We start from the raw sequence: 12,941 nt of genomic DNA, 5'->3' as shown, positions 1-12,941 counted from the left end.
ACCCCAAAATGGTATCAATAAAAACTACAGCTTGCCCTGCAAAAAATAAGCCCTCACATCTCCCAATTGACATAAAAATAAAGAAGTTATGGCTCTTGGTTTTTCTAACAAATAGATTTTGTTTTTTAATAAAAGTGGCAAAAAATAAAAAAAAATTAAATTGTATTATATCAACCCATAGAATAAGGTGAACATGTAGTTTTTACCGCCTGATGGAAGCCGTAAAAAGAAAACTCCCCCAAAAAATGGCGTAATCGCTGTTTTTTGTCTATTTCATCACACAAATAATTGTATTTTAGTTTCCCAGTACATTATGCAGTACAATAAATGGTGCCATTAAAAACTAGAACGTGTCCTTCAAAAAACAAGCCCACATACAGCTATGTCGGCAAAAATCTAAAAAAGTTATTGCTTTTGGAAGGCGGGGATGAAAAAACAAAATTTAAAAAAGAAAGATTGGTCTTGTCCTTAAAGGCACCAGCATTTCACCTATTGAACTGTCACAAGTTCATTGCCATTATTCTCTCTCCTTCACTTCTCCAACCGGCAGTCTCATCCGTTCCTCTTCTTATGCCTGCCCACTGCCCAAATCTATTCCGCTCTGAATGCAAAATCTCATCTGATATAGCGCACATGCGCCCGTGTATGTTCCGATGCCTCTTCCTTCTTCGCCTGGGACTCAAATCTAGTTACTGCACATGCGCCGCTATGGTGTCCCATTGTGCAAACGCACCAGAACAGGACAACGAAGTGCAAGAACAAGCGCAAGATTTAGTGTGTGCTGGGGGAGATGAGGAGCTGTCAATCAAAAGTAAGGAGGCGGGGTAAACTCGGAAAGACTTGAGGAATTAAGATATGGCTTTTTTATGCTCATTAGCATACGGCACAGGAACACTTAAAAACGGAATACCACAGGTTACATAAAAAAATTTTTTTTTCACCCATCTTCCACCAGGTATTTCTGGTTTAATAGGTGAAATGCTGGTGTCAAGTTCCCTTTAAGCGGTTAAAATAAAAGTTCAAGATGTGCAGAGTTCAAACATGCCACTTATGTACTGTATATGTCAATATGCTCCCATCTTCACAAAATCATCAAAACTCAAGAGACCAATAATCTTTCCGATCCAGATACCATTAAAATTTGAATCCCGGAGTTGGCAAATGGCCTTATTAGGCTCAGGAGGTGATTAGATGAGAAACTGCTCATCCTCTTAATAGTAGGAAAAATAAATCTCTTATATGTGACAAGTAGAGAGCACATATTCTATCTGATTGGTTGGGGGTGGGTAAAATGAACAAATGCTTATTTATTCCACCCATGGGAATCACTTGAAGGCTGTACAGAGAGGTGACAGTAAGGGTCCTGTTTCACGTGAGGATAGATTTTTTTTAAAAAGCGCAGTTCGACGATATAGCATGTAGTTAACGTTCAAACGACATGCATTTATATGTAACACTAATCAAATGTTTTTTTGCTACAGTATTTCGAACGCTTTTGAAATCGCTTGTCTTTCCAGCCAAAAATCTCACACTCAGATGCCTCTTTGCACGAGGGGATGTACCGTAGACAAACAATAATTTTTAGGCCATTATTAAAGAATCGATCAACGACAAAGGAACAACTTCTCGCTAATCATGCAATTGCTGCACATGTTTATACTGGCCAATGATTGCGCACATTTGCTCGATATTGCGAAAAAATGCCATGTGTAAAAGGCCCTTAACAGGCTGTGCTCTTTCTGACTGCATGTATACCATAACCCTTAGATAACATAGCTAGGGATAGCCTAATAGTAAATTGACACAGGACAACATGAACGTTCCTTTAACGTGGGTTGACTCGGGGTCGGCCACAGCTTTTATTATAAATATAACAAATATAATTTAACATTTTTTAAGGTAAACACCCGTATGCCGGCCTACCGACATAGGTGGGCATTCACCTTACCAAACCACCAGCTGCGACAAAACAACATTTCACCCATGAACAGAACATAAATGAATAAACACAAGAAAAGTGCAAAATACCACCCAATACAATTGTAGAAAAACCCCCGCTCTGAAGGCAGTGCCATCTGCCACTTTGAAGTATTGCTAACCGCAAGGCAAACCAGCTATCCTGCACCTACGAATGCATGTGCTGTTACAAATTTTTTTATTTTTTTAAATCTATTTATTATTATTTTTATTTTTTTATTTTTTTTATATAACACCGAACATTAATTTTCAAAAGGGGCGGGAGGGAGATTGCAATGTAACGGCCAAAAGAGGCAGAGACCAGGAAGACAGCTCCTTAAATCCACTAGGAAGGAGGGAGAAATGAGAAGGACCATAACCCCTCCCCCTGGATGGAGGGGGCTAACAGCAGCAGCCAGAGGTAAGAAACTTATTAACCCCTACCCTTGCTGGGCATACAACAAATAGCTGAATCCCTAGCTGGGGCCCTATTAGTTTTTCACCCACGTTACCTGCAGTCAAAGACTCAGCGGTTAGACACCTATGGGTCTACTATTCTGCTATCACTTGCAGACTTCCTCCTCTCAACTCTCCCTTTCACAGACACAGAACCAGGAAGTAAAACTTTTCATCATACTTTCCGACTTCAAACAAGTGAGGCCTGAATATTGCACCTTGAGCACCCATCCTGTTATTCGAAAGATAAGATTCTGGACTTTAATATGATACCAAGATGGAAGATCTAATCCTTATATTTTAGTTGCGGCACTTGTTTAAATTCATAATTAGAAATGAGCGAAACATTTTGGTAGAGACTGGATTCAACCCAAAACTTTCAAAAGGTTTGTTTTCCTGCCAATATCGAAACGTTTGAGATTAGTTTCGGGCAAAACAGTAAAAGAATCTGCCGCCCCGTGAAACATGAAGTAGCAAATAGAAAGGGAGTCACCAGAAATCGCGTACCAGGTGGACTATCCCATAATGCCTTGCATTTAGCCTCCCAGTCAATCATGAAGCACTGTGGGTGTGAGGTCACTGTGATGACATAGGCACTACGCAGGAGCATACCCAGAACAGATTCATTTTGTGGGGATGAAAAAAGAGAGAAGATAACATCAAAGCTCTGAGCTCTGCCAGAAGAGAGTAAAATAAAAATTACAGAAATCAGATCAATACAGAAAATACACAGACATAGTGTGAGGAGTGACCAGAAGGGAATAGATAGTTTGATTTATTTTATAGATAGATAGATTTAGGTCGAGAATAACTAACTGCTGTTGTTCTGTCACCGTGTGCTAGGCAGGGAGGGACAGTGAGTGTCAGTCTTCTAGCATCCATTTTCACAGTCTGTCTCTTATGTACTTTGCACAGTGCTGCTGTGCTGTCACAGAGCGCTGGGCAGAAAGATGTAAAAATCAGGGTGGCAGAGGACGGGGACAGGGTAAAGTAGGAGGAGCAAACACCAATGCCACGTCATCCGGCAGTAAACAAAATGTTGGTGGCAGTGGTAGCAGCAGCAGCAACACTGTTGCCACCAGCTGTACGGCAGCTAGTAGTAGTAGTAGTAGTAGTAGTAGTAGTAGTAGTAGTAGTAGTAGTAGTAGTAGTAGTAGTAGCAGCACTAGCGGGCCACAGCACAGTAGGTTTGTTATTCGTGATAAACGAACAAAAGACATTTTGGAATATTTGACTCACCCTGATAATTTACAGCAGAATGATAATACCGCTGACACTAAAACTGTCAGTTTAAGCCAGTATTGCGTGCAGTTCTCCTCCTCCACCTCCAAGCAGAGAAGAGAAGCAGCACCACTACATAAATTGTGAAAAATCAAGTGATTTTAATCCAGAGATTACCTTTTTCACTTTTTTGTTTATTGTTGAGGCCCTAATGGGCAGGACCTCTTCTAAAGCAGGCACCAGGATTTAACTTACTCTTCAGTATCGAGTGCTGTTCTAATCTATGTTTTCCTCAACTCTGTCTTCATTGACACAGACTCCCAGCGAGCCAACTTCTATGCTCGAAAGAGCCAGTACTCCTGGAAGATACAGTAGAGAGCAGTCAGCTTTTTGAAAGTAATGTGGAGGAGGGTCAGATGGAGGTGGAGGACATAATGACTGTTGGCGGTGGTGGAAGTAGTTGCGCATTTCGCCATGGTGGTATGGCCACTTGGGCCACATCTAGTGTGAATCATGAGGGGGTGCAAGAAGCCCATGGTCATGATTCTAAAAAAGGTGGCATGATGATGACATTGAGGATGATGATTTTGTGTTGGACAGGACCAAGCAATGGGTCAAGGTGACGAGATGATAGAGGAGGAAGGTGGCGGTAGCAGCAATAATAACGAGCCAAGCCAACTTTCAGCCATAACATCATACCTAGGGCAAACTCGGGTGGTGGTAGTAGATATGTTTCCAGCGTTGGTGGTGGTGGCATCTCTGTGTGGTCATCTGCTGTGTGGGAATATTTTTGTACATTGTCATATGACAAATCCACCGCAGTGTGCAAGATCTGCACACAGAAAATAAGCTGTGGCCATTATGGCACAAATTTAGGAACTACGTCTCTCCATAGTCACGTGAAAAGGCATCACCAGCTCATTTGGCAAAATAGAATTGGCAGGGCTGGCACTCGCAAGCAAAGTGAGCAAGACCGTCCTACTCCTCCTCCTCCCCGTGGTCTTTCTTGTAGCCAGACCACATCCACAACTCGTGCATGGTCAATGTCATCATCATTATCATCCATGTCTGCTTCTCCTAGTCCGATGACTCCTCATTTCCAAGGTGAGGCATCCATAAGTGAATGTGGGGCCAAGAAACAGCAATATATTCCCAGTCATCCAGTTGTGCGTCAACTTAACTTGCACCTGGCAATGTTACTGGCATTACAGTGGCTGCCATACTCCTCAATTGCCTCATTAGGAGAAAAATTCCTCCCCGGCAATCAGAATAAATCCCTGGATCAATGTCCCATCTCCAGAATCTAGTACTTATAACCTGTAATATTATATTTTTCAATAAAGGCATCAAGGCCCTTCTGTGGCTGTGTGCCAGGGTGCATGCCACAGTCGACACGAGTAGCAACAGTTATGGGCAGTGACACTTGGTAAATATTTTGAGTAGCAGTGGTGACAATCCACAAAGGCAACAAGGCTAGGTGCTAGTGACGCCTCCACGGCTGTGTAGGTCTTCTGAAACCAGGCAGAGCCTATCTTCTTCCTCCTCCAGTTCCTCCTTAGCAGATGTCATCTTCACATCCCAAACAGGAACAGGGCAGAGCGTTGCCTCCCCTCCCTCATTTCATAGGTGTAAGCTGAAGCGCTGCCATTCTGTCTTACACCCAAGAAGCCACGGCGTACGAGTTTCTCTGCTGTATCCAGGAGCAAATTTCCCACTATATATCTTCCAGTGAACTCCAACTGGGCAGTGTTGCCAGCGACAATGGCACCAACAATGTTGCTGCACTGCAGTTGGGTAAAATCCCCTTGTACTGATTAAACAGTGGATAATATCCAGCATCTAAACGGGTATCGGGGCATTGACCCCTATATTCCATGACCATAATTGCTAATTGTATAAAGGGAACATAAAAAGAAATGTCTGTCTAACTCTCTTCTAAAAATCAACAATATGTGTGTGAAATACCCCTTTATTGGTTGAATATCTTGCTGTCTAATTTGATCAAAAAAATCTTGAAAAATAATGTTCTGGATACACGTTATACGAGATGCACTGTGATGTATGAATACACGGCATATGAATCCGCTATATATGTATGTTAGTATTTCTCTACTTTTTAAAAACAAATCTCAGTAAAAGTTATATTATTTATATATAAACTCTGGATCTATCTCTTTTTTTCATAATTATATACTACGGAGGACTGTAAAGTCCAAGTCTGGGTGGTGGACTTCCAAATGACACCATCAATATTCATTGCTTACATTCTGACAAGCATATCATTAACATCAAGTGATGGGATTACTATTGGATAGCCATGCTTTTAGATCCTCACTATAATGGCAAAATTGGGTCGATTTTTCCTGCTTCCCAATGGGAGGCAAAATTGGAGTACTATTAGGAGGAGCTCACAAAACAGCTTGTCACATCTTTAGCCAAGAAGACACATGCTGGACGCATGTCTGCCTAGGAGGTCCCCGTCTGCTCACAGTCCTCACCTAGTCAATTCTCCACCGCCTCTGCCAGTGCCACCCTTGCATGTAGCAGCCATTACAGTATTTTTAAGATAATAAACAAGACATTTTTCACTCCACCTCGCCAACCAGATGCACATTAGCAAACGGATGGGCAAAAACTGAACAACTAAGTTCAGTCATACCTGGGCTGTTCACTTACTCTGGCAGAAAACCTTTGGAGCCCTGACACCATGGACTTCTGGGTTAGCAGAATGGCAGAGTGGCAGGAACTGGGCCAGTTTGCATGTGCTGTCTTGTCTAATTCAGTGGAAAAAAGCATGTTGCAACTTTGAATTTCTTTGCAAAAATGTCTGTTTATTTATGAAAAGATTCAATTGACATCAGAAATATGCAAATCATTTATATTTCAATATCACCCATAGTGCCAAAGTTCATAAGATATCCAGATGGATTTTGTCCGATAGGTTATGGTTTCTGTGCTGAGACACCACAAGGACAAAGGATTGGTGCACTGGCAGAGTAAGATGACAATCCTCCTTCTTCGTGCTAATTTTGAGAATTGGAAGCTTGTCATCTAGCATGCTTTAACCATCATTTATATTGGGTCAAACCATTTACTGTGCTGTCTTGTCCAGTATCCAGTGTGATGTCAGAAAGGGTATTCACTATGTCAAGTGGCGTTGTGACACCAATGCTGACAATTTTTTTTTCCACGAGTGCAGGATAACATTTGTGAAAATTAATCGGGCATGCATCCATGAGGTTTTTAGTCACCTCTGGCTGAGGCCAACAAATAGATTAGCCATTGCTGACAGTGTGGGGACTGGCTATTTATCACCAGACCAATGATGTCACTGCCACTGACTGACTGACCATCATGTTCCAATTACTGTACTGCTACTGCTGTGCTGCCGTAACTGCTACCCCGACACAGCTGGACATCATCTCCTGCGTCCTTGTTTCTCATATTCCATATTGTGCTGCCAGTGCCCCTGATGTCCCCACTGTTGCCACCACCTCCCATACACAGCCAGACATCTCATGCATGCTTGTTTTTCATGTTCCATACTGTACAGCTAGTGCCACTAATGCCACTGCTACCACCACCACCCCTACACAGCTGGACATCATCTCCTGCGGCCTTGCACATCATGTTCCATAAAGTACTGCCACTTATGTTGCAACTGCTACCACCACCACCCCTACATCCAGACATCATCTCCTGCGGCCTTATCCATCATGTTCCATACTGTATTGCCACTGATCTTGCCACTGCTACCACCACCTCTTCACAGCCAAACATCATCTCCTGCGGCCTTGCCCACCATGTTCCATACTATACTGCCACTGATGTTGCCGCTGCTACCACCACCACCCCTACACAGCCGGACATCATCTCCTGTGGCCTTGCCCATCATGTTCCATACTGTACTGCCACTAATATTGCCACTGCTACCACCGTCACCCACTATGCAGCCGGACATCATAAAAATAAAATAACAAAAACAAAAAAAAAACACATTGCCTTTTCCAAAACCAGCGTCATGTGTGTATACACCGGTCTGGCATCTGCTCCCTTAAGGTGGTAATATTTGGACGTCTTTTGTAAAAAAATAAAAGCAACTTATTCTTCACTTGTTAACCACAATCAGGCATACCGCCACAACTTTTTCTTTAAAATAACACCAAACCTGTTGCATTTGCAACTCCTCAAAAAGGGGTACATTTTTGAGTGCTTGGAAAAAGCCATTGCTTCTTCCAATACCATACATCTCCCTCGTAATGGGATGATTTTTGGAGCGTGTTTTTTTTCATATAAAAAACGAAAAAAATCTGACTTTGCTGTGTGTGTTTCAACATGCTGTTTATTACCAGTGGCTACCATCCGTTTACCCAAAGCCATATATGTTGCTGTCACTTTGACATTACTAGGGTTTTGTTTGCATTAGAGAGCTATAAATAGATGGGATAGAATCCTAGAAGCCCTCAGAGTGTAATACATCCCTTTTTAGTCAATTTGCAAGCTCGATTTGAAACAAATGTATTTGGGCCAAAACAAAACTTTGATCCAAATCGGCTGAATCTGAAACAAAACGGAACTTGAGATATTACATACAGCATGTTATTAACAGTTAAAGGGGTAAATTATTTGAAATGGACCCTAATCTCTAAACTCTATTGGTCTTAACTTGGAGAACAGCATATGCTTTACTTCACAATCAGACTGGGAAATCCACATTAATTATTGTGCATTATTGGTTAGAGTTTGGAAATAATAAATATGTTGGAGTCCTCAATGTACTGTAGGTTTTGGGCAGTGGGTTATGAGATAACTGAAGGGCTGGGACAAGGTACAGGAAAATTATGTGGTGCATTTTCCACCAGAATATTATGCATCACATGCAATATCCCCAATGTGATCAGTAGCAATACTCATACAGACCCTCTGATCAATCTATCATCTGTCAGTATTGAAGGATCTATTATCTATCAAGTGGCTGGACAAACACTTTTGTGTTCTAGGCCACACTGGCAAAGTACCTTACTTTTTATACACCATCCCAAATAAAAAAAAGGCCATAACAATTAAATGGACAAAAGAACTCATTGCATTAGTTTTTTTTTTTAAGTTTTTGATCAAGGGTTAAGCCCAATGTGACCCAAATGCAGGTAAGAACCTAGACATACTGTTTTTACTATGTGTTCTTCTTTCTACCCACTTCAACCGGAAAATATATATCTTATAGACAAAACTCAGCTCTTAGGTCACAAGAGGATAGAATCTACTTCAGCCTTCAGGCACCATATTGCAGGCAAAAAGTCCTGAAGCGGGTAATACCACTCTGGAAAATAAAATGCATGAGTGAGAGCTGTGTTTTCAAGCCAATTTTTGTATAATTATATTCAGTCTCGACATGTAGGAACTGTGCAGTTTCTATTAATATGAAATTCATAATTCAGTAATTATAGCTTTCTATATTAAAATGAATGTAATTACTGAACATGTTAAATCAGTGTATTACTATATCACTGTCACATTGCATTAGAAAACAGGCTTTTGTCAATCATGTGACAGCATTGTGTATTTTCTAACAGGCTCTATAGACAAGACTTATGCATAGAGCAGATGTCAGATGGTAAAGTTGTGTTGCTTACAGATCATGTTGCTACTGCCAAGTCTCGCGAGCTTTAATTCAGACACAGTTTCTATTAATGTCTGTACTATCCAATTTACAGAACTGAGGCAGCAGATGCACTTCTAGGCACTGAACTACTTAAGATCCTCACAGTTTCTAACTTAAACATTGAAACATCAATACAGGTAAGTGTCGCAACATTTCAGTTTTTAAAAAAATCTTGTAATCTGTATTCATTTAAACCTGTTGATTTAGAAAAATTCAGAAAGAATAAAAACAGTTTTAGTATTTGTTAGACAGAATTGACTGTATTAAGCCTACATCAGCTTCTGAAACATAAAAGTAATTAGAACATTTATTGTAACACTAATTGTAAAACAGTTTTTAGATATAGTATATTTTATTTTACTACTTATTTAACTATGAATATATATTTTTATATTGGATGGGTGATAAAAATATATATTTATATAAATTGATATTTTAATATTTATATTATTTATTATTTTACCTAGATGCTGTATTTAAACACAAATATATTATTACTATATTGCTATATTTTACGTATAAGCGGCGATTTGCATGGCAATATTTGTAAAACAAAGACTAACAATATGTTTGTTTTTTAAAAATATCTATTGACAATTTCCAGATTGCAGTATCACAATCAGTAAAAATGATTGCTAAAATAATTTCTGTACAAAATACAATAATGTTTTACGCTAGTGGTGTGCAACCTGTGGCTCACCAGCTGTTGTGAGACTAGAACTTCCAATAAGTCATGAAAGCTGCAGACTTTCACTGGTTAAAGACCTTTGCTTACACAGATATAAAAATGTTAAAAATTTATATTTCTAACTTTGTAGTATTTCATACAGATAAATTACAATGTCAGATTTGTTTTTGTGTACATCTGACATCTACTGAACTACAGGTTACAATTTTAATTTATACAGTATAAACCAATGCAGCACAATGACATAACTTATTTAAAATAAAAAATAAAATACACATTTAATACAAAAGAAAAAAAATCTTTAAGAACATATTTGGGCTATATCTTTTGAATGTGATTTATGTGGATTTACTATGATCTACTACAGATTTCAGAACTTTGTAGAACAAAGTTAAACTTCACATGAAACTCGGTTTCTAATGTTACTGTCGCTCGGAATTCAAGCATGTTACCATAATTGGCTTTATTTATCTTGACTCTGCCCTATTGTTATGCCTGCCAAAGAAAAATAAATGTATGTGCTAAATATAATTGAACGATAACTGGGTAACCCTGTACTATTTGTTCATTTAAGTGGAAAATATCTTAGAAGTTAAAAGAAATTATAAAAATCAAATCACAGAAACTCTGCACTCAAAGACAGACAAACAACACTACAGTACATTGTAATTAACAAATGCTGTGAATAGATTCATTGTTATGGGAGCTACAGTATAACAGTGGAACATCAATACAGCTTTGTGATATATTTTTATAAACACTAATTTATTACCATTCTATCTCCTTCAGTCAGTTGTTAAGCTGCATTAATTCCTGCTCTATTATCATGTAAAAATATACTTGAACTAAAATAGCACGAGTAATAGGATTAGTGCATCTAATATTAGAGTAAATAAAGTTATTAATATGTAAAGGGCACATGAGGGCAGTGGAGCATATTGGGTTCTCAGCATCAAGACAATGCAAGAGATTATATGCTTACAAATAAAGGCAGATAATGATTTTTCTTTCTATAGTAATATTCAAAAACATGATCATAGATGTATACCATTACAGAAATATTATAGGGAAGTATGTATTCATTTTCTATAACACTTAACTATACTTAGTCATTAGTGGTAATGGTTATTACACTCGGCTTAAAAGGTTCCCATTTTTTCCTTATTCATTTTTTAAACTGCAGCTGTTTTCTTACTCTTTTTTGTTTCTTGTCCTCCTAAGAGGGGATTGGTGTATGATAGTGTAATCACTTATGAACCAATTCTATTGTTTGCAGCCTATCTGGTGATACATAAGTGACTGTAATGAAAGATACAATATTACAAATAAAAGTTAAAGTCCTATTTGCATGGGACAGTTTTTACTAGTACTGCCGGTGCCAGCAGTAATTTTAGCATTATCAATTGATAATAATAAAAAATTTTTATTAATTTTCACTGAAAATTAAAAAGAAAATATTGTTATAATTTCCAGGAAAAAAACCCGAATTGCATCAGTAATTCCCCAGTGTAAAGTAACCTTAAATGTTTTTTTTTTTTTTTTTTAAAAGTACAATGGACTTGAGCATGAACTACAGAACGTCTGAAGGTGGATTTATATGAATTGAATTGGGCAGTACAGTGTCTAAGTGGCTAGCACTGTTGCCTCGCAGAACTAGGGTCCTGTGTTCAAATTCCAACAAAAACTACATCTGCATGGAGTTTATATACTCTCCCTGTGTTTGTGTGGGCTTCCAAAAATATGTTGATTGAGAAATTAGATTGTGAGCCCCACTGGAACAGTGAATAAGGATACCTTCTGTACATCTCTGTGGAATATCTTGGGGCTATATAAGTAAGATAAATAAATAGATTATGTGATCTAAAATTAGAAGAATGTCCAGTAAGTCATTGGCGGCATTGAGTTCAATAGTAGATGTATAAAACCATATGCACTGAGCTCCCTCTAGTCGTGGCTGCAGGCAGCCAGTGTTTTATCATGTTCCCTGTAAAGGGAATAAGAGGATTTTGAGCTCTATTGATTAGTTTTATCAATGTATTGAACACATTGATCAAAAGCAATATCGTAAATACTTTGAAAAATGTGGTGTTCAGACCAAGCAGCATATTAATGAAGCACCTGCTCCACTGTTTGGAAACCACTGTTTCCCATGGGACCCTATGATTTTTTTGTTTTCCGACCCTTTCTACTACATCCTTAGCATTTTCTTTATGTTTTTTTCAAGAGTTGTCAAAAAGCTAAACAAAAAAAAAACATATTAATTTCTATGGGATACAAAATTATGCTAAAATACAATAAAAAAGCATAGAAAAACAAAAAAGGGCATTACTATTTATAATTATTTATTATTATATTAATCTATATTAGGAGAGAGAATCCTGTGTATATACAGTAAACTAACGATCAATGATGATGATGATGATGATGATGATAAATGAGGGATTGGCATAGTTTAATATTGGTAATACAGTTTCATGATATCAGAAATTCTATTTTCATTAAAGTTTTATTTATTTTGCATACAACAAAACACACAACAAAAATCATATGCAGTAGTTTTAAATGGACACTAGCTTATAAAATAATCTATGCTAATCTAATAGTATACCTAATACGGTATACAGTATATCAACTTTGTAATGTACTTACTGTTTCAATTTAGTTGTTTTATCCATACATATTCTGTCTGAAGTTACTGCCACTGGGTTTCTCCCTTTCTGTAATCTACATGTTATCAAGCAAAATCTGTCTCTAGTTACAGAGCAAAGTAGAAGGACTACAGGAAGTGGTGGTGTGTCTCTTCACAGCCTGCCAATAAAAGCATATGGAGAGGGGAGGGGGAGCAGGATGTGGGAGCAGGGAGAAAGAGACACAGATCCCGCCCTTGGAAGTTAATGGAGAGGGAAGGGGGGAGCAGTAGGAGGGAGCAGGAGCAGAAAGAGAGAGAAAGGAGACACT

The 12,941-nt window shown here is 38.6% G+C and overlaps 1 protein-coding gene across 1 annotated transcript in view; it reads left to right on the top strand.

Annotated features, from left to right (window-relative positions):
- The first annotated feature begins 9,353 nt into the window (after positions 1-9,353).
- Positions 9,354-12,941, top strand: part of BCHE (butyrylcholinesterase) — a 109,070-nt gene continuing 105,482 nt past the window's right edge. The window contains exon 1 of the mRNA XM_075864030.1: positions 9,354-9,432. The gene's annotated coding sequence lies outside the window, so the exon portion shown is untranslated. The remainder of the gene's footprint in view (positions 9,433-12,941) is intronic.

The sequence above is a fragment of the Rhinoderma darwinii genome, chromosome 4 (assembly GCF_050947455.1).
Source record: "Rhinoderma darwinii isolate aRhiDar2 chromosome 4, aRhiDar2.hap1, whole genome shotgun sequence".
Lineage (NCBI taxonomy): Eukaryota > Metazoa > Chordata > Amphibia > Anura > Rhinodermatidae > Rhinoderma > Rhinoderma darwinii.
This window is presented reverse-complemented; position numbering and strand designations above follow the sequence as displayed.